The 24,099-nt window shown below is 47.7% G+C and overlaps 1 protein-coding gene across 1 annotated transcript in view; it reads left to right on the top strand.

Moving 5' to 3' along the window:
* Positions 1–2,502: 2,502 nt before the first annotated feature.
* The window catches only part of ATF7IP2 (activating transcription factor 7 interacting protein 2), a 56,248-nt gene continuing 34,651 nt past the window's right edge, over positions 2,503–24,099 (top strand). The window contains exon 1 of the mRNA XM_029058429.2: positions 2,503–2,677. The gene's annotated coding sequence lies outside the window, so the exon portion shown is untranslated. The remainder of the gene's footprint in view (positions 2,678–24,099) is intronic.

Below are 24,099 nucleotides of genomic sequence, written 5' to 3'. Positions count from 1 at the left end.
GTCCTTGGGGCAGAAAGAAATGTGAGAGTGCAGGGCAGGTGAGAGCCTGGCCCAGGTGAGGTATATTTAGGAGACGGAAAGATGTTAAAGAAAAGGAAAAGAAGGTTTTGTCCGAGAAGTCCTCTTGAAGGAGGTATGCCTTCAATAAGGCTTTGAAGTTGTAGAGGTGTAATTGTTGGTCATGAGAAGGGAGGGTTTCACAGGAGAGAGAGGATGAGGGCAAGGGGTCTGCAGTGAGGTAGACAAGATGAATGCACAGTGAGAAGGTTAGCATTAAAGGAAGGAAGTGTGCTGGGTGAGTTGTAGTAGGAGAGTAGCGAGGTGCTGTAGGAAGGGAAAAGGGGATTGATGAATTTAAAGCCAATGATGGGAAGTTTCTGCTTGATGTGGAGGTGGATGGGCAACCACTTCAGTTTCTTGAGGAGTGGGGAAACAAGGCCTGAATGTTTTGTTTTGATTAAAAAACAAAGAGCAGAGAAATATGCCAACATCACCAAGTTACTGAAATGTTTTTTTCTGTTGTGGTGTTCTAAATTATACTATTACTATATTACTATATTATACTATAGTATTAATATAATACTATATTATTATGGCATTTATTAAGTGCACTGCTCTAAGCACTGCGCTAGGCACAAGGTAATTAGGTTGTCCCCCGTGGGGCTCACAGTCTTAATCCCCATTTTCCAGATGAGGCCACTTGAAGGACAGAGAAGTGACTTTCCGTTCCCCAGCTGACAAGGGGCGGGGTCAGCATTAGAACCCACAACCTCTGCCTCCCGAGCTCTTTCCACAATGTTTCTCAGTGTGCTTGGTACTATGTGGCTCAGTGGAAAGACCCCGGGCTTAAGCATCAGAGGTCATGGGTTAGAATCCCAGCTCTGCCCCTTGTCAGCTGTGTGACTGTGGGCGAGTCACTTAACCTCTCTAGGCCTCAGTGACCTCATCTGTAAATTGGGGATGAAGACTGTGAGCCTCACGTGGGACAATCTGATGACCCTGTATCTACCCCAGCACTTAGAACAGTGCTCTGCACATAGTAAGCACCCCCCCCTTCATCTCCCCTCAGCTAAGCCTCCTTTCCCCTCCTTTCCCTCTGCTTCTCCCCCTCTCCCTTCCCCTCAGCACTGTGCTCATCTGCTCATTTGTATATATTTTTATTACCCTATTTTTTATATTTATGTGTTATATTTAATGTTGATGATGATGATGTTGGTATTTGTTAAGCGCTTACTATGTGCAGAGCACTGTTCTAAGCACTGGGGGGTATACAGTATGATCAGGCTGTCCCACGTGGGGCTCACAGTCTTCATCCCCATTTTACAGATGAGGTCACTGAGGCACAGAGAAGTGAAGTGACTTGCCCACAGTCACACAGGTGACAAGTGGCAGAGCCAGGATTCTAACCCATGACCTCTCATGGGTTCCCAAGCCCGGGCTCTTTCCACTGAGCCATGCTGCTTCTCAAATATATATAAATATATATTTATACATATGTATATATACATATATATACTTTTTTATATTTATGTATATATTTTATTACCCTATTTCTTTTGTTAATGAGATGTACATCCCCATGATTCTATTTATTGCTATTGTTTTTGTCTGTCTCCCCGGATCAGACTGTAAACCCATCAAGGGGCAGGAATCATCTCTATCTGTTGCCGAATTGTCCATTCCAAGAGCTTAGTACAGTGCTCTGCATATAGTAAGCGCTCAATAAATATCATTGAATGTACAGATGAGAAGCAGCGTGGCTCAATGGAAAGAGCATGGGCTTAGGAGTCAGAGATCATGGGTTCGAATCCCAGCTCTGCCACTTGTCACCTGTGCGACTGTGGGCGAGTCACTTAATAATGTTGGTACTTGTTAAGCGCTTACTATGTGCAGAGCACTGTTCTAAGCGCTGGGGTAGATACAGGGTAATCAAGTTGTCCCACGTGAGGCTCACAGTTAATCCCCATTTTCCAGATGAGGGAACTGAGGCCCAGAGAAGTGAAGTGACTTGCCCACAGTCACACAGCTGACAAGTGTCAGAGCTGGGATTCGAACTCATGACCTCTGACTCCCAAGCCCGTGCTCATTCCCCTGAGCCACTTCACTTCTCTGGGCCTCAGTCCCCTCATCTGTAAAATGGGGATGACGCCTGTGAGCCCCACTTGGGGCAACCTGATGACCCCGTATCTCCCGCAGCGCTTAGAGCAGTGCTCTGCACATAGTCAGCGCTTAACAAATACCAACGTTATTATTAATGAAAGACTACACAGAACTGGAGGGGAAGTGCCCGGATGGAGGGGCTTCGAAGGGAGGCCCCGGGCCGCGCGCCCCCGACGACGCCGAGGGCAGCTCGCGCTCCCCGCCTCTTTCACCCGCCCCTCCCCCCTCGGGGAGGGGAGCCCCCCAGACTGGCTTCTGATTGGCTCTGAGGGCCCGCCAGGTGAGTTCCTATTGGCTTAGAGGCCAACGGTCAGCCTCCGGCTCGCGCCTTTCCCCGCCCTCCCCCTCGGGCCCTAAGTGAGCCGCGGCGGCGCTCGGCCTGTCGTCGGAGAGCGGCGGTGGGACGGCGGAGGGCTGGGCGGCCGCCCGCCCGCTTGGCCACTCCCCCACCCGCCCCCCGTTCGTTGTTCTCCCCGGACGGGCCGGTGAGCGCCGGGGTGGACTGCCGGCGGGGACGGTGAGTCCGGTTCTCCTCCGCCCCGTCGGGGCGGGCTCGCAGCGTCGCCGTGCCTCCCTCCTCCCCGTCGGCGAGGGCTGTCGGCGGCGCCCTCGCCGGCCCCCGCGGACAGGGGCGCCCAGTGCCCTCGGGGCGAGCGTTCAGCGTGGTCGGGGAGCCCTCTGGACGGGCTCTTAGCGTCACCCGAGGCCTCTCTCGGCTCCCCGGGAGTGGGCTCCCCCAGCCCCCTCGGGGCAGGTCCTTAACATTACCTAAGGGCTCCCTCAAACCCTTGGGAGTGGGCCCCCCCAGCCCTCTCGGGGCAGGTCCTTAACATCACCTAAGGCCTTCCTCAAACCTCTGGGAGGGGGCCCCCCAGCCCCCTCGGGACAGGCCCTTAGCATCACCAGTGGGCTCCCTCAGCCCACTGGGAGTGGGCTCCCCCCAGCTGTCTCGGGGAGAGGTGTCACCATTGTCAGGGGAGCCCCCCTTCAGTGGCCTTGAGGTGGGCACTTAACGTCACTGGGGGCCTCCCTCGGCCCCCTGGGAGTGGGCCCCCCCAGGCCCCTCGGGGCAGGCCCTTAGCATCACCAGTGAGCTCCCTCGGCCCCCTGGGAGTGGGCTCCCCCAGGCCCCTCGGGGCAGGCCCTTAGAGTCACCAGTGGGCTCCCTTGGCCCCCTGGGAATGGACTCCCCCAGCCCTCTTGGGGCAGCCCCTTTCGCGTCACCAGTGGGCTCCCTCGGCCCCCTGGGAATTAGCTCCCTCAGCCCCTTGGGAGTGGGCCCCCGGCCCCACGGGGCAGCCCCTTTAGCGTCACCAGTGGGCTCCCCCAGCCCTCTGGAAGTGGGCTTCCCCAGCCCCCTCGGGGCAGGTCCTTTAGCGCCACCAGTGGGCTCCCCCCGGCCGCCTGGGAATGGGCTCCCCCAGCCTCCTCGGCGGCCGGCCCTTAGCCTCCTGGGAGTGGGTTTCCCCAGCCTCCTTGGGATAGGCCCTTAGCGTCACCAGTGGGTGCCCTCGGCCCCCTGGGAGTGGGCTCCCCCAGCCCCCTTGGGGCAGTCCCTTAGCGTTACCCGAGGCCTCCCCCAGGGAGTGGGCTCCTCCAACCCTCTTGGGACAGGCCCTTAGCATACCAATGACCTCCTTTGGCCCCCTGGGAGTGGGCTCCCCCCCCATCCCCCTCGGGCAGGCCCTTAGCCTCACCAGCGGCCTCCCTCGGGGCAGGCCCTTAGCGTCACTCGAGGCCTTCCTCAGCCCCCCGGGAGTGGGCTCCCTGAACCCTCTTGGGGCGAGCTGTCAGCATCGTCGGGGGAGCCCCCCCCAAGGGGCCTCGGTGTGGGCCTTTATCACCGGGGGCCTTCCTCAGCCCCCTGGGAGTGGGCTCCCTTCAGCCCCCTCGGGGCGAGCACTCACTGTGGCCTGGAGTTCTCCTTAGCATCACCAGAGTCCTCAACAGGACGGTGGCCTCCCTCAGTATCCTAGGGCGGGCCCTTAGCCTCGCCCGAGGCCGTCCTCAGCTCCCTGGGAGCGGCCTCCACACCTCACTCAGGGAGAGAAGCAGCGTGGCTTATTGGAAAGTATCCGGGCTTGAGAGTCAGAGGTTGTGGGTTCTAATCCCAGCTCCGCTACTTGTCTGCCATGTGACTTGGGGCAAGTCACTTCACTTCTCTGGGTTTCAGTTACCTCATCTGTAAAATGGGGATTAAGACTGTGAGCCTCACTTGGGACCACCTGATAATCAGTGCTTGGCACATAGTAAGCGCTCAATAAATGTCAGTATTATTATTAGCGTCACCAGAAGCCTCCCTCAGTCCCCTGGGAGTGGCCTCCCCTGAGCTCCCTTGGGGCAGGCCCCCTCAGCCCCCTCTGGGTGAGCTCTCAGTGTCGTTTGAGGGGGCCCACTTCAGAGCCAGTGGGGCAGGCCCTTAGTGGGCTCCCTTCAGCTCCCTTGAGGTGGGCCCTTAACATCACCCGAGGCCTTTCTCAGCCCCCCCTGGGCAAACTCTCAGCACCTCTCAGCCCCTTGGGGCAAGCTTCTACACCAATGGATCCTCTCAGCCCCCCCCCCCCCCCACCTCCCGCAGGCTCCTCCAGTATGGGCTCTCAAGGTTGTGGTTCCCCCTCAGCCCTCTCTGAATGGGCTTCCCCCAGCATCTCTGTGGCCTTCATCCATGGGTGGGCTCCCCCTGGCATCGCCGTGCCCCCCAAATCCAAAAGCTCCTGCAAGAGTGTGCCAACAAGGCACCTCCAGCCTGATGGCACTGTGAGAGTGCTACTGTGAGAGATCACCCGCCGAGGGGTCGCCCTCTTGGGTTTCCCAAGTCAGGGGCAATAGTTACTTGTATTGATATATGACCCTTTAAACTGTAAGCTTGTTGTCAGGAATGTCACTGTTTATTGTTGTAATTTTCCCAAGTGCATAGTACAGTGCGCAGCAAACAGTAAGTGTTCAATAAATACAACTGAATGAAAGGGGGGAATCCACCAAATTACAAGTAAGTGCCCAGGGAGGGAGTTGAGAGAATGGCCTGCCCTGCTCAGGCTAACACACTGTCTGAGTTTCTTGGTTTGGAGACAGGTTCCATGAGTGACTAGTCTTTTCCCCAGTGTCTCTTGTAACCTCGTGCCCCATAACGGGGTTCGCTTTGCAGAATGGGATGGTTTGGTCAGGTCAGATCGCGGAGGCGTGGCAACCAGAGAAGTGACTGATTGCCTATCAGCAGGCATCATCTCCCTGAAAGAGAAAATGGGCTTCCGTGGATAATCAGTTACGCTTGGACCTCCCAGGTGAGTGGTAGGGCCACGGGTGTTTTCACTTAGGGAAACTTGAATTGTCTCCACTTCCCCAAACACGCCGCCTGATGGGGAAGTTAGATACTGGATCAGCTGTTCTGGCTCCAGCCACGCCCCTTGATTTTGCTTGGGAGATTGTTCCAGTCACGGAAGACGTCTGTTGTTGTAATATGTCTAGCACTTAGTAGAGATGCTTGCTTTGCCCACAGTGGTCAGTAAATATAGTTGAATGAATGATGTGACATGGAACTTGCTTCAGGGCTGGATAACTACACCGTGGAGTCTGCCTGCCCTGCGCAGTTCTCACAGTATCAAAGACATTTGTTGAACACCTCTTACGTGCAAAGGACTTTGCCGAGTACTGAAGACCCTGGAAGGTCTGAGACTATTCTGCATAAATTCTGCCAGGAGCAAGATGCTTTCAGGGATGGTCCTACCCTGAGCCAGACCCCCGGATTCCCCAGTACAGCAGAACTCTTCAAGGAGTGAGAGGAATCCAAGGTCGAGGTCATCTAACCTAGCGTTTTGGGGACTGAAGGTGACCTGAGGCCGAAGAGGACTGACAAGACCCAATCAAACCCAAACCTCATTGTAGTTTACCTGAAACTGCACCAGAATTGGAAATGTAAAGACTTGAACAGCCATTAGGACGGACTGTGTTTGCTGAGCTGAAAACTGGTGAAGGCAAGGAAATGACAGTATTTGAGGTAGTAATTCTTGGAATACCCTGTACATTTTATGTAGGCAGAAATCTTATGCAAAAGACTATCAAATTTCTAGATCACTTGTTATCAGTATGATTTTTCTGAGGACCACAATCTGTTATGAAATAATTTAGGAGCACCAGATACTTCCTGTATTGTCAATTAATTGTGAAGTCTTGTCTGATATAACGTGATTTTTCTGATGTAACATGACTTTTCAGTCCCTTTAATGGCTATGTTACAAGGACAGATCTGGCAGCCCTAGACTGAAAACCTTCGAAGCTATGCAAACAATACTTAGTGTTTATAAACTTACCCCTTTTTCAGCTTGACAATAAACAGCCTCCTTTATGGCGCTAGCTCGAAGGGGCGGCTCATGGGAATCGCAGGAAAATGGCGAATCAATTTTAAAAGCTGTGTTGGGGGCTGGAGAGGGAAAGTGTAATAAAGAGGATTGTTGCTTCCGATTAAAGTAAGTCAGACATAGCACTATTACTCAACTTAATAATTCTGGGTCAGTTGGGAATCCAAACTTGGTTCAGGAAAGCATTCCTCATTTCAATCATTATTCCTATGAGAAAAGGAGTTCCAGCTCAAGAAGCAGTTTTCAAGAAGTAATTGTCATAAACCTGAGGACTGCCTCTTAATAATTCAAAACACTTACTATAAGCCAAGCACTGGGGTAGATAATAATTAGGGTATTTGTTAAGCACTTATTTTGTGCCAGGCAGTGTACTAAGTGCTGGAATGGAAACAGGCAAATTCGGTTGGATGGAAGATGAGGGCTGGAAGGGTCCTATGTGGGCTGGATTTGTTAGGCGAAGCAGGGTCTGGGGACCCCAGCAGCCGAGTTCAGCCTGGATCTAGTCAGGGCCGGAGGGAGGACTGGGCTTCATTTCTGGGTGAAAATAGTGTTTAAAAAAAAAAGTATAATGCTCCTTTTCACAGCCTCTGCCTCAACGTTAATAATAATTGTGGTATTTGGTAAATGCTTACTGTGTGCCAAGTTCTGTCCTAAGTGCTGGTGTAGATACAAGGTAATCGGGTTGGATGCAATTCTTGCCCCACATGGGGCTCAGGTCTTATTCCCCAATTTTACAGATGAGGTAACTGAGGCACGTAGAAGTGAAGTGACTTGCCCAGGGTCTCACAGACATGTGGCAGAGCTGGGATTAGAACCCACACCCTCTGTCCCCCAGACCCGTGCACTTTCCGTACCAGAAAGTCTGAGTTTTCAGTTGGGCTGACTCCAGTTTGATACTGATAGAGTCCTGGATCCATTGTGTCTGGCATTTTTATTTTAAATGATTGTCTTGTATCTATCCCAATGCTTGGTACAGTGGTTGTTAGTACAGTGCTCTGCACACAGTAAGCGCTCAATAAATACGAATGAATGAATGGTGAAGGTTAAGTGCTTAAATACCATAATAAATGATCCGCCAGTTTCTTCCTTGGCTTCCTAGTGCCTGGTGTGTGCATATCGGTCACTAATACCACATTATGGAATACCCAGATACACTTGAGTTTTTGGATGAATGTTCTCCAAATCCCTAATATTCTCACCAAAATGCCTAGTGAAAATGGGTTATGACAGAACCGAGTCGTCTTGTTTTTATGCCTCGTTTTAGGAGTCCTTTTTCAAGCTGATTTTGATTTAGAAAATATTACTTGTGAGGTTTTTTTTGAAGTATCAAATTACTAAAATGCCTGCAGCAACACTTTATATTATTTATAGAGTCTGGAATACCCGAATAAATGCATTCAAGAAAATGCTAGAGAAAATAAGTGTGTGGCAAAAATTTCTTGGTAACTTTGTATCCAAATCTTATTTTAGGAGTATATAGGGATAAATAACTTTAGAACTTTTATTTCAAGGCACTGATGGTCAAAAGATGTTAGCCATTTAAGCAAAGTGAGGTTTTGTCTTCACAAACAGTCCGTCTTCAGAAGGTAAAACTGATATTTTCCTTCTACTCAAAAGTTTTTGTAGTGAGAAACGTCGTAGTAACTATAAATGCATACTTAGAACAGTGCTTCACACATAGTAAGCAGTTATAAAATACCATCATCATCTTCATCATACTTAATGTCTGTTAGCTAAAGAACCCGGGAGTCAGGAATAGAAGACTGCTTATTTCATCAAGTTGTAAAATGTAATCTTGTGTTGAATGAGTACCTGATATCAGCCAAGGGTAAAAAGGAATTGAGGAATGTTTGGGTTTAAGAGGGGTACCCATCAGCACATTCACAACCAGTTACCAGGCTTGCTCACTTGATTTTGGTAGCATTAAAACAAAAGTGGGGCTATTAAGTCTAGAGCTATGTCTAATAGGGGAGTAGGTGCAAGATGAGGGCACTGAAGACTGTCTCCTTCTTCTATTGCACTCTCCCAAGTGCTGCATATAATAAGCACTCCCAACCTGCTGTATCTCTCTTTTCTCCCTTCTTTTCCTTGTCCCTTGAAGTAATGAATTAATTTACCCAACCTGGTTTTGTATTCTACCTTCTGCACCTCTTCCCCAAACTTCTACAGACCTAATGAACTAATTTACCTCACCTGCTTTGTTTCTTTCTCTATTGCACCACCTTCCCAGTCCTCAGCAGTACTCAGTGAATCAATTTACCCCATCTCTGTTTTGTTGTTTTCACCCTTTTGCACCTCTTCTCTGCTCTGGAACTATCACTGTTTACAGTTACTGACTTCAAAAAGAACCTTTTATTCCTTCAAATGGGGTGAGGAAATTTATATATATAGGTACTGGTATTAAGGGAGCCTCCTGTATTAGGAATAATTAGGTGAAAGTTGTATTTGGGTATGTGGTCACTTGAGAGAGAGGAGAAACTGAGCCATAAACCCACAATATGAACTAAACTCCCAGAATGCATCCAGCAAACATCTCAGGACTTGTGGCCATGTTGGCAAGTAAAGCAAGGAAGAGATGGATCAAGGTGACCCACACGAATGAATTGCTGGGAGAATATTCCAAAGGAAAGAAAGCGAGTCCCATGTGGGGTAGGGATTGTGTCCAATCCGATTAATACAGTGCTTGGCACATAGTAAGCACATGATAAGTGTTGTTATTGGACCTCAGGAATGAACTTCAGCATCTTCTGTGCTTTCTAGAAGGAAAAGGGGCACACTTTGGGGATACTACAAACTTTATATGACAAGTTCTTGAAAAGCCATTTGATCAAAGAATGAATGTATTTCTGTTAATAATAATAAGTATGGTACTTGGTAAGTGCTTATTATATGTCAAGCAGTGTTCTAATGCTGGAGTAGATACAAATTATACAGTCCTTGTCCCACATGGAGTTCACAGTCTGATAGGAGGGAGCAGGATTTAATCCTCATTTTACAGAGAAGTAACTGAGGTGCAGAGAAGTTAAGTGACTTGCTCAAGGGCACACAGCAGACATGCAACAGAGCCAGGTTTAGAAGGCAGGTCCTCTGACTCCCAGGCTTGTGCTCATTCCACTAGACCACGCTGCTGTTACCAAGATTCCTTAAAATGCTAAGCAATAAAAAGCGCATAATAAAAACTAGAAGTCACTTAGTCCCACTGGAAAGCTTCCTTTCTGGCTTTAAGTAATTAGGGTTTTTGCTACTTTTGACCTCTCTAATTCTCATTGTGGAATAGAGGCTGGTAAGACTGGGGGAAAGAATCCCTGCCAGAGATGAGCAATATAGCCCAGGGGCTTAAATGAAACAGTGGGTGTGTCGGGCAACTCTGATGTATTGTGCTCTCCCAAGTGCTTAATATAGTGCTCTGCGCACAGTAAGAGCTCAATAAATACCACTGATGGTGATAGGAAAGTAGATCTTAGTTACCCTAAATGCAACACTTAGAACTGTGCATGACATATAGTAAGTGCTTCACAAATATCATTATTATTATTAGTATTACCACTTGTGTTCCCTGTGAACCTTAGACGATACAACTGAATATATCAGAAAAGAATTTTGAGTCCATAGTGTTTTGAAGTGTTTACTGTGTGCAGAGCATTTTCTAAACACTTGAGTACAATAGAGTTAGAAGCTATGACCTGTTAGAAAACTTCACAGATCCTGCGATGTGTTCAGGCAGGTATATCAGACAAGTTTATTTCTACTAGCACTAGTAGGGTGCAGTGGTTGTCAGACAGAGTTACCCGTGTAAGCCAAGACCAGCTCAACTCCACGCAATACGGAGTTTCTCTTTTACAGCTGGTATAGCACCCGAGCTTCGCACGTAGTCAAAGAGCCCTATAAAAGGTATATTTTCTAAGATAGCAGTAGATTTCTGCTTGGGGAAATTGCTTGGACCTGCTCTGTTCTCATTATAGAGGTCAGGTGGGAAAATATCACTAATAAGCCAGCCAGGGGTCCTGACCTTGCTGAGGGAGGAAAAGCTCCATCCTGTCTCGAAACCTTGACAAGCTGAGCTCCTGATTAGGCAGGAACCTGGACAGGATGAACAAATGGGAAAGTTATAGAGAAGAATGAGAATGTAATGTGATGCAGTGTCATAAGGGGTCATGTGCTACCATGTTGCAGTGGACACAGGCTGAACACTAAATGCAAATCTTTCGTTATGTGAGGTCAGGATCATCCTCAGGATGTCCTCTATCAGGAGACGAGAGTCTTCAGCTTTGCTCTCCATGTGACATCTCATGTTTCATTTCTAAGATGGCAGCCACGAAGCATGCAGAGCTGACCCAGGGATATTGGCCACACCCCATGGCTGATCATGTGGCTAACCTGCACTGCCATCCTATCATGCTGAATGCACATGCTTGCTTTTCTTCCTTCAGCACTCTCCCTTTCTGTCATTCACACTCTGGGCAGCGGCAGGGTGTTTGGAACAGAGCAGAGCCTGGAGGGAGGTTCTTCTAGCCGGTGTGTTTGACTGCCTCAGAGTTTGGCAGGATGGTTAGGTCTCAAACTGAGTTAGATGCGGGAAGAAGGGAAAACAGAGGCAGCAGTCTGTCTCCCTCATGACCCCAGGCTCCCAGCCTTGCTGAGGCCACCTTGGTGACTATGCTGCCCACCTACTGCACTGCCCCCTTTCCTTTACCACCTGTCTCTGCCCACCACCCCCAACCCCACCCCATTAAACACACCAGCTACCAGCAGCTCTGGGGTTTGGGGAAACGGGAGTGGGTCACTGAAGGAAGGGAAGTCAGCAGTCTTATATTAACAAAAAAAAATAAAACCAAGCTAACCTTGGCAAAGATTTTTTTATTTCAGGAGGAAGTGGGAGGGTCACTAAATTTCAGCAGATAAAATTGTTGCACATATGCAACATTGGGGGATTGGAAGTGTGGCAGGGATGCTGAGTGTAATTGGCAACCATCTTTTTAGAGTTTAATTCAGAGGCCATTTTGTTGCTGTTCCAAGAAGCAGCCATCTTGGGAAGGGTGGGGTGGCAGGAAGCACATGACTGCTTCGTGGCGACTGCTCACCTTGCTTATCAATCAGTGGTATTCATGTGCTTATTGTGTATGTGCAGAGTACTGTTCTAAGCACTTGACAAGTTGGAGTTGAGGCTGCCCAGAAAGAAAATGTCAGTAATAAATGGAGTGAAAATATAAATTGGATCAGCTGTAAATTTTGAAGAAAAGTACAAGAACATTTATTTCCCAAAATGCATTAAGGACAAAAAGTGGGCAATTCTCCATACTCAGTCACCACAAGTAGAAATACAGTTATTGGCATGAGAAAACATGACCTTATTGACTGGTAGCCAGATGAAACCCTTCAGAATCCATGTGGATTCTCTTCTCATTTCCTTTAGAGCATTATATGTAATTGTCTAGACACTCATCTAGATTGTTGATTGACCATAATCAGTAGCTGCTGTTTAATAAACCTATTTACGATCATTTTACTCTGGAGTTCTAGTGGAACTTTCGTAGCTTAGTGGAGTTCTTTGGAAGATAGTTTGAAGGGGAAGAGAAGATGGATTAACAAACATGAACGCTTGTGTCCACTGAGGGCTTTGGGGAAGAAAAACTATACAGACTCTGCATTGTGTTTTTAAAGGGTATGTCAGAGAAAAGTTAATTTACTAATAGTGCTTCTTCCAGCACTAGCAGCGAGAGGTGACTGATGGCAGAGATTCCCCTAACTGTCAAGGCCTGCTCAACTTCACGCAATATACAGGGTTTCTATATATGCCCTTGGTACAGCATTCATAATGCTCAGAAGAATACAGTGCAAGAGAATTTCTTGTCCCTCTGGGTGTTTTCTGTTCAGCCCCGACCTGCTTTGTTCTAAGTGATCTGATACTACTGATTAAGCAGGGCCAGGAGTCTTAATTACTTTGCTAATTTTTCTGAAAACCTGGGGAAGGGACAAAGGAAAAGAGGAGATATTGTGATGTGCTTGCCTTGAGTAGCAAGGTACAGCAATACTTGGGTTCTTTGTTATGAGGCAGTAAAGGAATCAAGCACATCCAGAGGTGGTCAGCAGTCCTTGGATCTGAAATAGCTCAGAGTGGAAGGTCAGAGAATGGGCAAATGCAACTTTGGCCATTATGCTTCCACACCTTAAACAATACATTCATTGTTAGGGAAGAGTGAAATCTCCAGATTGAATGATATGTAGTGGGAAGCAGTGATAATGAGCTTAGAAAACAACCTAAAATAGAAATAACCGAAAGATGGCATAGAAGCAAGGAACATGCAAACACGTAATTAATGATATTTTTGTTCACTGTCCTAAGCTGATGTGTTGAGCCCTGCGTAGTCATTTTTGCTATAATGTGCTTTCATTACACAATTTGGATATAATGTAATGGGAGTATTAGGAAACATTCTTTCCACAAAGCAGATCTGTCCTGCATATATTCAATAGTATTTATTGAGCGCTTACTATGTGCAGAGCACTGTACTAAGCGCTTGGGATGAACAAGTCGGCAACAGATAGAGACAGTCCCTGCCGTTTGACGGGCTTACAGTCTAACTGGGGGAGACGGACAGACAACAATGGCACTAAACAGCGTCAAGGGGAAGAACATCTCGTAAAAACAATGGCAACTAAATAGAATCGAGGCGATGTACAATTCATTAAATAAATAGGGTAACGAAAATATATACAGTTGAGCGGACGAGTACAGTGCTGTGGGGATGGGAAGGGAGAGGTGGAGGAGCAGAGGGAAAAGGGGAAAATGAGGCTTTAGCTGCGGAGAGGTAAAGGGGGGATGGCAGAGGGAGTAGAGGGGGAAGAGGAGCTCAGTCTGGGAACGCCTCTTGGAGGAGGTGATTTTTAAGTAGGGTTTTGAAGAGGGAAAGAGAATCAGTTTGGCGGAGGTGAGGAGGGAGGGCGTTCCGGGACCGCAGGAGGACGTGACCCAGGGGTCGACGGCGGGATAGGCGAGACCGAGGGACGGCGAGGAGGTGGGCGGCAGAGGAGCAGAGCGTGCAGGGTGGGCGGTAGAAAGAGAGAAGGGAGGAGAGGTAGGAAGGGGCGAGGTGATGGAGAGCCTCGAAGCCTAGAGTGAGGAGTTTTTGTTTGGAGCGGAGGTCGATAGGCAACCACTGGAGTTGTTTAAGAAGGGCGGTGACATGCCCAGATGGTTTCTGCGGGAAGATGAGCCGGGCGGCGGAGTGAAGAATAGACCGGAGCGGGGCGAGAGAGGAGGAAGGGAGGTCAGAGAGAAGGCTGACACAGTAGTCTAGCCGGGATATAACGAGAGCCCGTAATAGTAAGGTAGCCGTCTGGGTGGAGAGGAAAGGGCGGATCTTGGCGATATTGTAGAAGTGAAACCGGCAGGTCTTGGTAACGGATAGGATGTGTGGGGTGAACGAGAGGGACGAGTCAAGGATGACACCGAGATTGCGGGCCTGCGGGACGGGAAGGATGGTCGTGCCATCCACGGTGATAGAGAAGTCTGGGAGAGGACCGGGTTTGGGAGGGAAGATGAGGAGCTCAGTCTTGCTCATGTTGAGTTTTAGGTGGCGGGCCGACATCCAGGTGGAGACGTCCCGGAGGCGGGAGGAGACGCGAGCCCGAAGGGAGGGGGAGAGGACAGGGGCGGAGATGTAGATCTGCGTGTCATCTGCGTAGAGATGGTAGTCAAAGCCGTGAGAGCGGATGAGTTCACCGAGGGAGTGAGTGTAAATGGAGAACAGAAGAGGGCCAAGAACTGACCCTTGAGGAACTCCAACAGTTAAAGGATGGGAGGGGGAGGAGGCTCCAGCGAAGGAGACCGAGAATGATCGGCCAGAGAGGTAAGAGGAGAACCAGGAGAGGACAGAGTCCGTGAAGCCAAGGTGAGATAAGGTATGGAGGAGGAGGGGATGGTCGACAGTGTCAAAGGCAGCAGAGAGGTCAAGGAGGATCAGGATGGAGTAGGAGCCATTGGATTTGCAAGAAGGAGGTCATGGGTGACCTTAGAGAGAGCAGTCTCGGTAGAGTGGAGGGGACGGAAGCCAGATTGGAGGGGGTCTAGGAGAGAATGGGAGTTAAGGAATTCTAGGCATCGATTGTAGACGACTCGTTCTAGGATTTTGGAAAGGAAGGGTAGTAGGGAGATAGGACGATAACTGGAGGGGGAAGTGGGGTCAAGAGCGGGTTTTTTTAGGATGGGGGAGACGTGGGCATGTTTGAAGGCAGAGGGGAAGGAGCCCTTGGAGATTGAGTGGTTAATCAATATAGCATGGTCAGTGAGTTGACATAGGAAGAAATGGTTGTATGTGTCTTCATGTGACATCAGTCAAGGCTTCCCAAAGCCTGCTGATTCACAGCCCTTCTCTACTGCATTTTGGGTTCCTGTTCTTGCCAGGCTCTCCTAATCACTGGTCATTTGACAGTGAAAGTCCCAAGGACAATTCATCCATCACCTCTAGATATCGCCCGATTATGTTAGGGCTGTTTATTAACTTGTAATTGTTCTAATTGCCGTTACCTCGCTGACCTTACCATGACCCTTGAGCCCCCACCCACCTGTTCATCCCAGTCCTCTCCTCCCACCTCACCTCCTTGCTGCCACCTAACCCCTCTCCACCCCTTGCGCCACCCTCCACCCTACCCCCCCAACCCCATCCCTGTACTCCTGTCCCAGCACCACCCTCTCTCTGCCCCCCCATGCTGACCCCCATCAACTTGCTCCCATCCAAACCCTCTCGACTCCCTGTGCCGTCCCTCCTCACTTCCCCCTCACAGCTGCTGCCAAGTGTGGCCTGTAGAACCCCTGCTCCATCCTGGGGAAGCTCCACTTCATTCTTGATCTGTTCCTGTCCCGGTCACTCCTCCTCCTCCTCACGATCATTGAAACCTGGCTCTCCCTATATGATACTGTCTTCCCGGCTGCTTTCCCCAGTTGCCATGGTCTCCCCTGCTGCTCTCTCCAGAGGGGGCCTCTTCTTTTCCCACTCCCCCAGACTACTGGGAAAGGAGGAGATGTCGACTTTTTTCCTGCACCCCATTGGCACTTTTACACCATCCCTCCTTCCCTTTCTCTTTCCCTTCCTTTGAAGCACAGATCATCCGCCTTTACCACCCCCTCCAGATTCGAGTAGCTATCATCGCCTGCCCCCCAGGTCCCATCTTCAACTTCTTTAACCATTTTGACCCTTTCCTTTTCTACCTTCTCACCTTCTCCATGCCCACTTTGATCCTTGGGGACTTCAATATCCACATAGCTGTTCCTGTTGATCCTTCTGCTGCCCACCTTCTATCACTCCTCAACTCCACCGACCTCCCGATCCACCCCACCTCCCCCATCACCAACTTGAACACATGATCTCACCTTCTCTAACCCCTGCACAGTCTCTACCCTCATCAACTCTGAAATCCATCTATCTGACCACAACCTTCTCCCTTGCTTCCTCTCCCACACTCCTCCTCCCTTTAAATCTGTGCTAATCCCCCACAGAGACCTCCAATCTCTGGACCCCATCCAATTTTCTCAATTCATCTCGCCCCACTTAGCCTCCATACCCACTCTACCCACTCTTGATGACCAAATAGATGTTCTCAACACCACTCTCTCTACTCAACTCACTCTCTTGCCTCCGTCGTTCTTGTGCTCAAGTCGCAGAACACCGCTGGCAGAAATCTAAATATCAGGTTGACTTTATCCACTTCAAGTTTATCCTTGTGTGCTTTAACTCTGCCATCTCCTCTGCCCAGCAAGACTATTTCTCTTCTCTTATTGACACCCATACTCATCAGCCTCTCCAGTTGTTCCAGACATTTAACACCCTTCTCAGGCTCTCTGTCCACCCGCCTCCTCCATCCCATGCTCCCAATGACCTAGCCATCTACTTTATTGAGACAATTAACACCATCAGGTGTGAGCTCCCTAAAATCACCCCTGCCCCTCATCAGTCCCTCCCCTTTCTTGCCCCCTCTTTCGCCTCTCCCATCCATCCCAGCAGTATCTCCAGAGGAGTTCTGCATCTTCTCAAATTCATTCATTCATTCAATTGTATTTATTGAGCGCTTACTGTGGACAGAGCACTGTACTAAGTGCTTGGAAAGTATAATACAGCAATAGAGACAATCCCTGCCCACAAGGGGCTTACAATCTAGAGTGGGGGAGACAGACATCAAAAGAAGTAGAGGCAAATGCCTCCCCCTCCACATGCATAGCGGACCCCATTCCGTTGCCAAAACTCTCGCCTCCTCCCTCCTTTCCTCCCTGACATCTATCTTCAACTGTTAATTTTCCACTGACTTCTTCCACACTGCCTTCAAGCGTGCACATCTCCCCATCCTAAAAAAACTTTCCCTTGACCCCATGGCTCCTCCCATTTGTCCCCCCATCTCCCTCCTACCATTCCTTTCCAAGCATAGTGTGTCATCTATACCCACTGTCTCAAATTCCTCTCCTCCAGTTCTCTCCTGAACCCCCTCCAATCTGGTTTCCATCCCCTTCACTCCACAAATCCATCTTCTCAAAGGTCACCAGTGATCCTCTTGCCAAATTCAACAGTCTGTCCTCCCTCCTAATCCTCTTTGACCTCTCAGCTGCCTTTAACACTGTGGACCACTCCCTTCTAGAAACGTTATCCAACATTGGCCTCACTAACTCTCATCTCCTGATTATCCTTTGATCTCTCTGGCTGTTCCTTCTCAGTCTCCTTCATGGGTTCCTGCTCTGTCTCCCTCCCTAAATGTTGGGGGTGTCTCAAGGTTCAGTTCTGGGTCCCCTTCTAACTCTCCGTTTACACTTATTCCCTTGGAGAACTCATTTGGTCCCATGGCTTCAAGTACCGTCTCTATGCAGATGATACCCAAATCTGCATCTCCTTCCCTGATCTCTCTCCCTCTCTCCAGGCTCACATCTCCTCCTGCCTTCAAGACATCTCTATTTGGATGTCCTCCTGTCACCTCAAACTTAGCATGTCCAAAATAGAGCTCCTTATCCCACCCAAACCCTGTCCTCTCCCTGACTTTCCCAACACTGTAGACAGCATCATCATCCTTCCCATCTCACAAGCCCATAAGCCTTGGTGTCATCCTTGACTCCTCTCTCATTCAACCCACAGATTCAGTCCATCTCCAAATCCTGTCAGTCCCAACTTCACAACATCATTAAAGTCCTCCCTTTCCTCTCCATCCAAGCTGCTACCATGCTAATACAATCACTCATCCTATCCTGCCCAGATTATTGCTTCAGCCTCCTTGCTGATCTTCCAGCCTCCTGCCTTTCCCCACTCCAGTCCCTATTTCACTCTGCTGCCCGGATCATATTTCTACAGAAACATTCAGGACATGGCACCCTCCCCCCTTAGTACCCGCAAAATCTCCAGTGGTTGCTAGTCCACTTCTGTATCAAACAAAAACTCCTCACCTTTGCCTTTTAAACACTCCATCACCTTGCCCCCGCCTACCTCACCTCACTTCTCTCCTTCTACAACCCAGCCTGCACACTTCGCTCCTCTAGTGCTAACCTTTTCACTGTGCCTCCAACTGGCCTGTCTTGCTGCCGACCCCTGGCCCTCGTCCTGCCTCTAGTCTGGAATGCCCTTCCTCCTCAAATCCGACAGACAATTACTCTCTCCCCCCGCCTCCAAAAGCCTTACTGAAGGCACATTTCCTCCAAGATGACTTCTCAGACGAAGCCCCACTTCTGACATGCTCTCTTTGCTCTTCTCCCCCATCCCAGCCCCATAGCACTTATGTATATATCTGTAATTTAATTCGAGTTGATGTCTGTCTCTCCTCCACTCCCCACGTCCCCTTACCAAACTGTGAGCTCACTGTGGGCAGGGAATGTCACTGTTTATTATTGTATCAAACTTTCCCAGGCAGTTAGTACAGTGCTGTGCACACAGTGTTCTTGTCTGTCCGTCTCCCCCGATTAGACTGTAAGCCTGTCAAACAGCAGGGACTGTCTCTATCTGTTGCCGACTTGTTCATCCCAAGCGCTTAGTACAGTGCTCTGCACATAGTAAGCGCTCAATAAATACTATTGAATGAATGAATGAATGAATGAACAGTGTTCTGCTTTAATAAATACGATTGAGTGAAAACTTTAACAATGGCAAGCGGTGTCAAGTTTTCTGGTGGTGGGAGAGCAAGTAATAAGAAAAGCAACTAATTTGGAATGAAAGCTCAATATGGTAGAAGTATTAATGTAACGGAATAATTCACTTAATGCTTTTAAAAAGAGCAAATAAGTAAACATATGTTATATAAAATGTCGTGGAGGACATTTGCTACCCATATACTTCTGACCCATCAATTCCCATTGAATCAATGGTTACTATACATCAATTTTCTTAGAATGAGGTTCTTCAAAAATCCAATCGAGATGTTTCAACACTTGATTAAAGAGGTGTACCCTAAGAAATGTCTAATATATTTCCTGAAAATATGGCTGAGCTAAAAATGGTCACATTGGTAGTTTTTTGTGTGTTTCACCATATCCTCATCCCAGAGCACTTAAGTACTTATCCATAATTAATTTATATTAGTGTTTGTTTCCCCCTCTAGGCTGTAAGCTCCTTTGTGGGCAGGGACTGTGTCTACCAACTCTCTTGTAATGTGCTTAGTAACAGTGCTCTGCGCACAGTAAGTGCTTAGTAAATGCCATTGATCAATTTCCCAAAGCTTAATACAATCCTTTTGGACAGAGATCATATCTACCAACTCTTCCACATTGTACTTACCCAAGCGCTTAGTTCAGGCCTCTGCATAAAGTAGGAGCTCAATAGATAGAATTGATTGATTGCACTTATTATTACTACTAGGACAAGATTGCCTAGGAGCATCAGCTGCCAGTTATTTGTTCAAACACTTTCCTGCTTCAACTAGGCATACAAGAAAACTCAAACCATAGACCTGTTGCGATTAGGACTTCAGCCTATTTCCTCATCAAATGAGGCTCAGCTGTTTAATAGCATAAATATCATTGGCCTTGGTTGCTACCTCATGAAAAAAACTCTATAAGCAGTTGGTTTTTTTAAAAAAAGCTACTGTATATTAGTTAACGTCTGTTTTTAACTTAGAGGTAGCTTGGCCTTTGCAAATGTGCCTTAGCTGTTTTGAAACAGACTGATTTCCTCCCCAAAATATCTGAAGAGCACTTAACAGCTTAACCTTTGGCAATAATATATTTCTGTTTGCCCTCCATGGTCTTTTTGCTGCAGAAAACTGATAGGCATCTCAAATACATCAGCTAATTTCAGCAAGAATCTAAGGCTCGAAGAAAAATAAATGTTCTATGTTCTACTTAAAGCATGGTTAGGGACTAAAAATAGAATGTCTCAGTTGAGAGAGTAGTTCCAAATCCTGACTGATATAGGCCACCTAAATCGTGACACTGAAGGAATGATAGCAGTGGATAAAATTAGTAAGACAATATCATTGTCAAAGTGATTTTACTGAAAAGTGATCAGTTAGTGAAATACTATTCACTCTGAGAGGGAAGAAGAATAGTCACCTGAATGTATAAAGCTAGATTGGAAAAAGTTCTGGAGGACATCATCTGACTTTTGCATTATTATTATTTCTTTTTAACCAGGGGTCCAGGACTGTTACTTATCAGTGATCAGTTACTTTGGAAAGCCTTTAGGGAAAAACTTTAAAAAATAATCTTTTTCAATTCCTTTATCTCTGAAAACTCTTGGCTTTTGGTCACTTGGTTTCCTAGTCTCTTGCCAGGAAGGAATTTCTCAACTTCAGGGACTAGTGGTGCTCACAAGTGGCTTTCTGGCCCTCATTCATAGGGCTGAAAGGTCACCTGCTCCACCTAAATTTACCACTGTCAATTTTTTAAATTAAAGCAGAGTCAGTAATGTTTAGAATTCAAAGGAATACACCTGGAGTTTTGATTTTATTTTTTTCTCCTTTCAACCTGAGCCATGGTTACTTTTTGCAAATCAGTGTTCTGCATTGCGGAAAAAATTGTAAAGAATGCATTTTATTGGTACCGTAAAAGGGATTGTTTCCAAATATCTTCACACCTGCTTGGAACAACCTCACTTATTGGATCTCCATACCTCACCTATTTGATCTCCCAGACCCTTGTCCTAGTTCTGTCCTCACAGGTCAGATGTCAGTTGGCCCCTTTCAGTTCTTCATTCAGAAAATAACCTCAGCTTCTAAGAAAGCAAGGCTGCTTCCCATCGCCAAACTCACGCAGAGCCGCTACTTCTGTCTCTGCTAACATTGTGGTTCTGGTTGCAAGTTGCTGTCTCAGCTGCCACTGACTTGATCCACAAATAAAATCAGTAGTTGTGCACCAGGTAGTAGAGGAGGAGTTAGTTGGTTGGTGTTGGAGCATTCAACACTTAGCAGCAAGTGAGGCTAAATGCAACTGCATTAGAGAGCTGCCATGGAGTTGGGAGTGAGAAGAGAGAGGGAGGGCCAGGAGCAGATTGAAATTGGCTTTGGACCAGGGGTATTGGGATGATGGGATCCTTGGAGGGAACAAAGTCTGGGTGGCTGAGCCTAAAACATGCTGATCAGAAGGAGGGCATGTGGCCACATTTGGCCTACTGATGGATTCTATCCAGCCCACCGCTTTGCCCAGCAAAAGTCAAAATATATATAATATTGCACATAGTTATCCTTCTTCTTCAAGAATATGCAGACAGTGAAAGATTGACCTATGAGTGTGTGTCCAACTGCAGAGACCCTTGTGAGACTCACAGCTCTGACCACACTGCGGTCGATCTATCAACTGAATATTTGAGTGTCTACTAGTGCAGACCACTAATCCAAGTTCTTGAGAGAATGTGTCAGGAGACCCAATCCCTCCCCTTAAAAGGGCTAACAATCTAGTGAGGGAGACAAGCACTAGAATAAATTGCAGAATAAATAAATGCTGTAAAGGGGATAGGTGGGGGGAATAGTAAAGTACTTAGGTAACCGCAGAAGTCCACAGGCAGATATAGGGAGATAAGAGAACAGTTGGGAAAGGAGGAGCAGATGTGCTTTTTTCAGAAGGGTAGAAAAGTACCCTTTGAAGATGGGTCAAGTGGTGATATCAGTGGGAGTGATGGTAAGAACATGGAGTCGATAGCAAGAGAGCCAAGAGCATGGAACAGTGAGTAGGTTGGCATTAGAAGGGCCAAGTGTGCAGGTTGTTTTAGTGGGAGAAGACAAGGATAAGTAGGAGGGGAAAGAGCCGATTGTCTAAAAGCCAGTGGTCTAGAGTTTCTGCTTGAGGCAGAGAGGGAAATGGCAACCATTGGACGTTTTTGAGGAGTGGTTAGAGGTGAGCAAAACAAAGTTTTAGGATAATGATTTGGGCAGAGTGCTTAGTACAGTGCTAAGCGCTTACTACAGAGCTGTGCACACAGTAAGCCCTAAATAAATATGACTGAAAGAAAATATGGACTGTATGGGAAAGAATGGCAGGAAAGGCAGTGAGGAAGCTGATGTGGTGGTGAAGTTGGGATGTTAAAAGTGTTTGTACCTGTTTGCTGGCCTTTTTGATGAAGAGGAAGTGTTCAATTCTGGACAACAGCATTTACTGGCTGCCTGAATATGTGAGTTGAAATTGAGAGGCGTCAAGAAACGTGCCATAGCCTAGTGGAAAGAGTATGGGGCTGAGGGTTGGAGGACCTGCATTCTAATCCTTGCTCCACCATTTATCTGCTGTGTGATTTTAGGCAAGTCAACTTTTCTGTGCTTCAGGTCGACTGTAAAATGGGGATTAAGACTGTGTGGACTGTGTCCAACCCTATTATCTTGAATCTATCCAAGTGCTTAGTATAGTGCCTGGCACATAGTAAGTACTTGTCAAATACCATTAAAAAAAATGCTGTCGTGGAGGGCTTTTGAGAAGGGGAGGATGGTGTGAGTAGTGGTAGGAAAGTCATGGGAAGGAGAGGATTTTGGAGGGAAGATGAAGTTCAATTTTGTACATATTGAGTTTATATGTCTATAAGACATCAAGGAGAGCAGGAGGGAATGTGAGATTACAAAGGAGAGAGGTTGGAGCTAATGAGGGAGATTTGGGAGACATCCATATGGAAATGGTAGTTGATGCTATGGGGAGCAGGTGTAGATTGAGAGTAGATGGGGATCCAGAATTGCGCCTTTGGTGTTGGGCAACAAAGCAAGAAATTACCAGAGAGGCAGAATAATCTCCAGAGCATTAAGAAGTAAACCAGTAAAGGGCAGTATCAGAGAAACCAAGCTTAAATCATGTTTCATGTGGAATGGTGTCCAAAATGCCCTGCTGATAGGTCAAGGAGGATTAGGATGGAATAGAGTCTTGGTTTTGGCAAGGAGGAGTTGTCTGCCAGTGTGCTTAGCACAGTACTCTGCACACCGTAAGTGCTCAATAAATACGATTGACTGACTGGCTGCTGACCACGGAGAGAGCAGTTTGGAGTGGACAGGGTGAAAGTTTGATTATAGAGGATCGAAGAGGGAGTTGGAGGAGAGGAAGTGGAGTCAGTGAGTGTAAATAGCCCATTCAGGGAGTTGGGACTGAATGCCAGGAGAGATGGAGCTTTAGCTGGATGGCATAATGGGGTCAAGAGGGTTGTTTGAGGGTAGGAGATATATGGGCTTGTTTTAAAACAGAGGGAAAGGAGCCATTGGAGCATGAGTGGTTGAAGATGGCTGTCAGGGAAAGAAGAGTGGGCACAAGTGTTTTAATAAAGTGCAAAAGGATGGGGTTAGTGATTTCCAAGGCAAGCACATCTCTCAAGAGATAGCTGGGAAGGATAAGAGAGTGTGGTGTAGGAGGGAACTGGGGAGATGAGGATGATGGGAGGGGAGGCAGCGGCGGGGAATTCACACCTGATAATTTCAGTAGGAGAAGGTGGGGCACTGTGTTAAGCAGTGGAGGTTAAAAGGCATAGTTGTTGTAGGTGTGGCCATGGGAGTCAGTAAGGGAGGAAAAGCAGTGTTGCTGGACAGCGGAGAGAGAAGAGTCATAACAGGTGAGCATGCGTTTGAGGTGGATGAGGTCATCCTGGTGCCTGAGGTTTTATCCCAAGAGCCCTCTGGCGTACGGGCAACAAGAGCAGAGGAAGCAAACTGTGGAGGTAATGCAAGGCTGGCTTTTTAAAAGAATTTAAGCATTTACTTTGTGTCAAGCGCTTTTCTAAGCGCTGAGAATGAACGGCCAGAGAGATAAGAGAACCAGGAGAAGACAATGTCACTAAAACCAAAAGTTGGATAATGTTTCCCAGAGAAGAGGGTGGTAGTGTTGAAGGCACTGAGAGGTTGAGGAGGATTAGAGTGGAGTAGAGGCTGTTGGATTTGGCAAGAAGGAGATTTCCAATGATCTTCTGTTGAGAGGCAGTTTTGTTGGAGTGAAAGGTATGGAAGCTGGATTGGAGGGGGCCAAGGAGAGAATTGAAGTGAAAGCAATGGGTATAGATGACTTGCTTGAGGAATGGTAAGAGAGAGATGCGGTAGCAACTGGAGGAAGGCTTGATGTCAAAGGAAGGTTTTTTTTAAGGTAGGGGAGACTTGAGCAGGCTTGAAAGCAGTGGGGAAGTAGCCATTAGAGAGTGAATAGTTGAAGATTGGCAGTTCAGGAGGGAAG

The sequence above is a fragment of the Ornithorhynchus anatinus genome, chromosome 2, assembly GCF_004115215.2.
Source record: "Ornithorhynchus anatinus isolate Pmale09 chromosome 2, mOrnAna1.pri.v4, whole genome shotgun sequence".
NCBI lineage: Eukaryota > Metazoa > Chordata > Mammalia > Monotremata > Ornithorhynchidae > Ornithorhynchus > Ornithorhynchus anatinus.
This window is presented reverse-complemented; position numbering and strand designations above follow the sequence as displayed.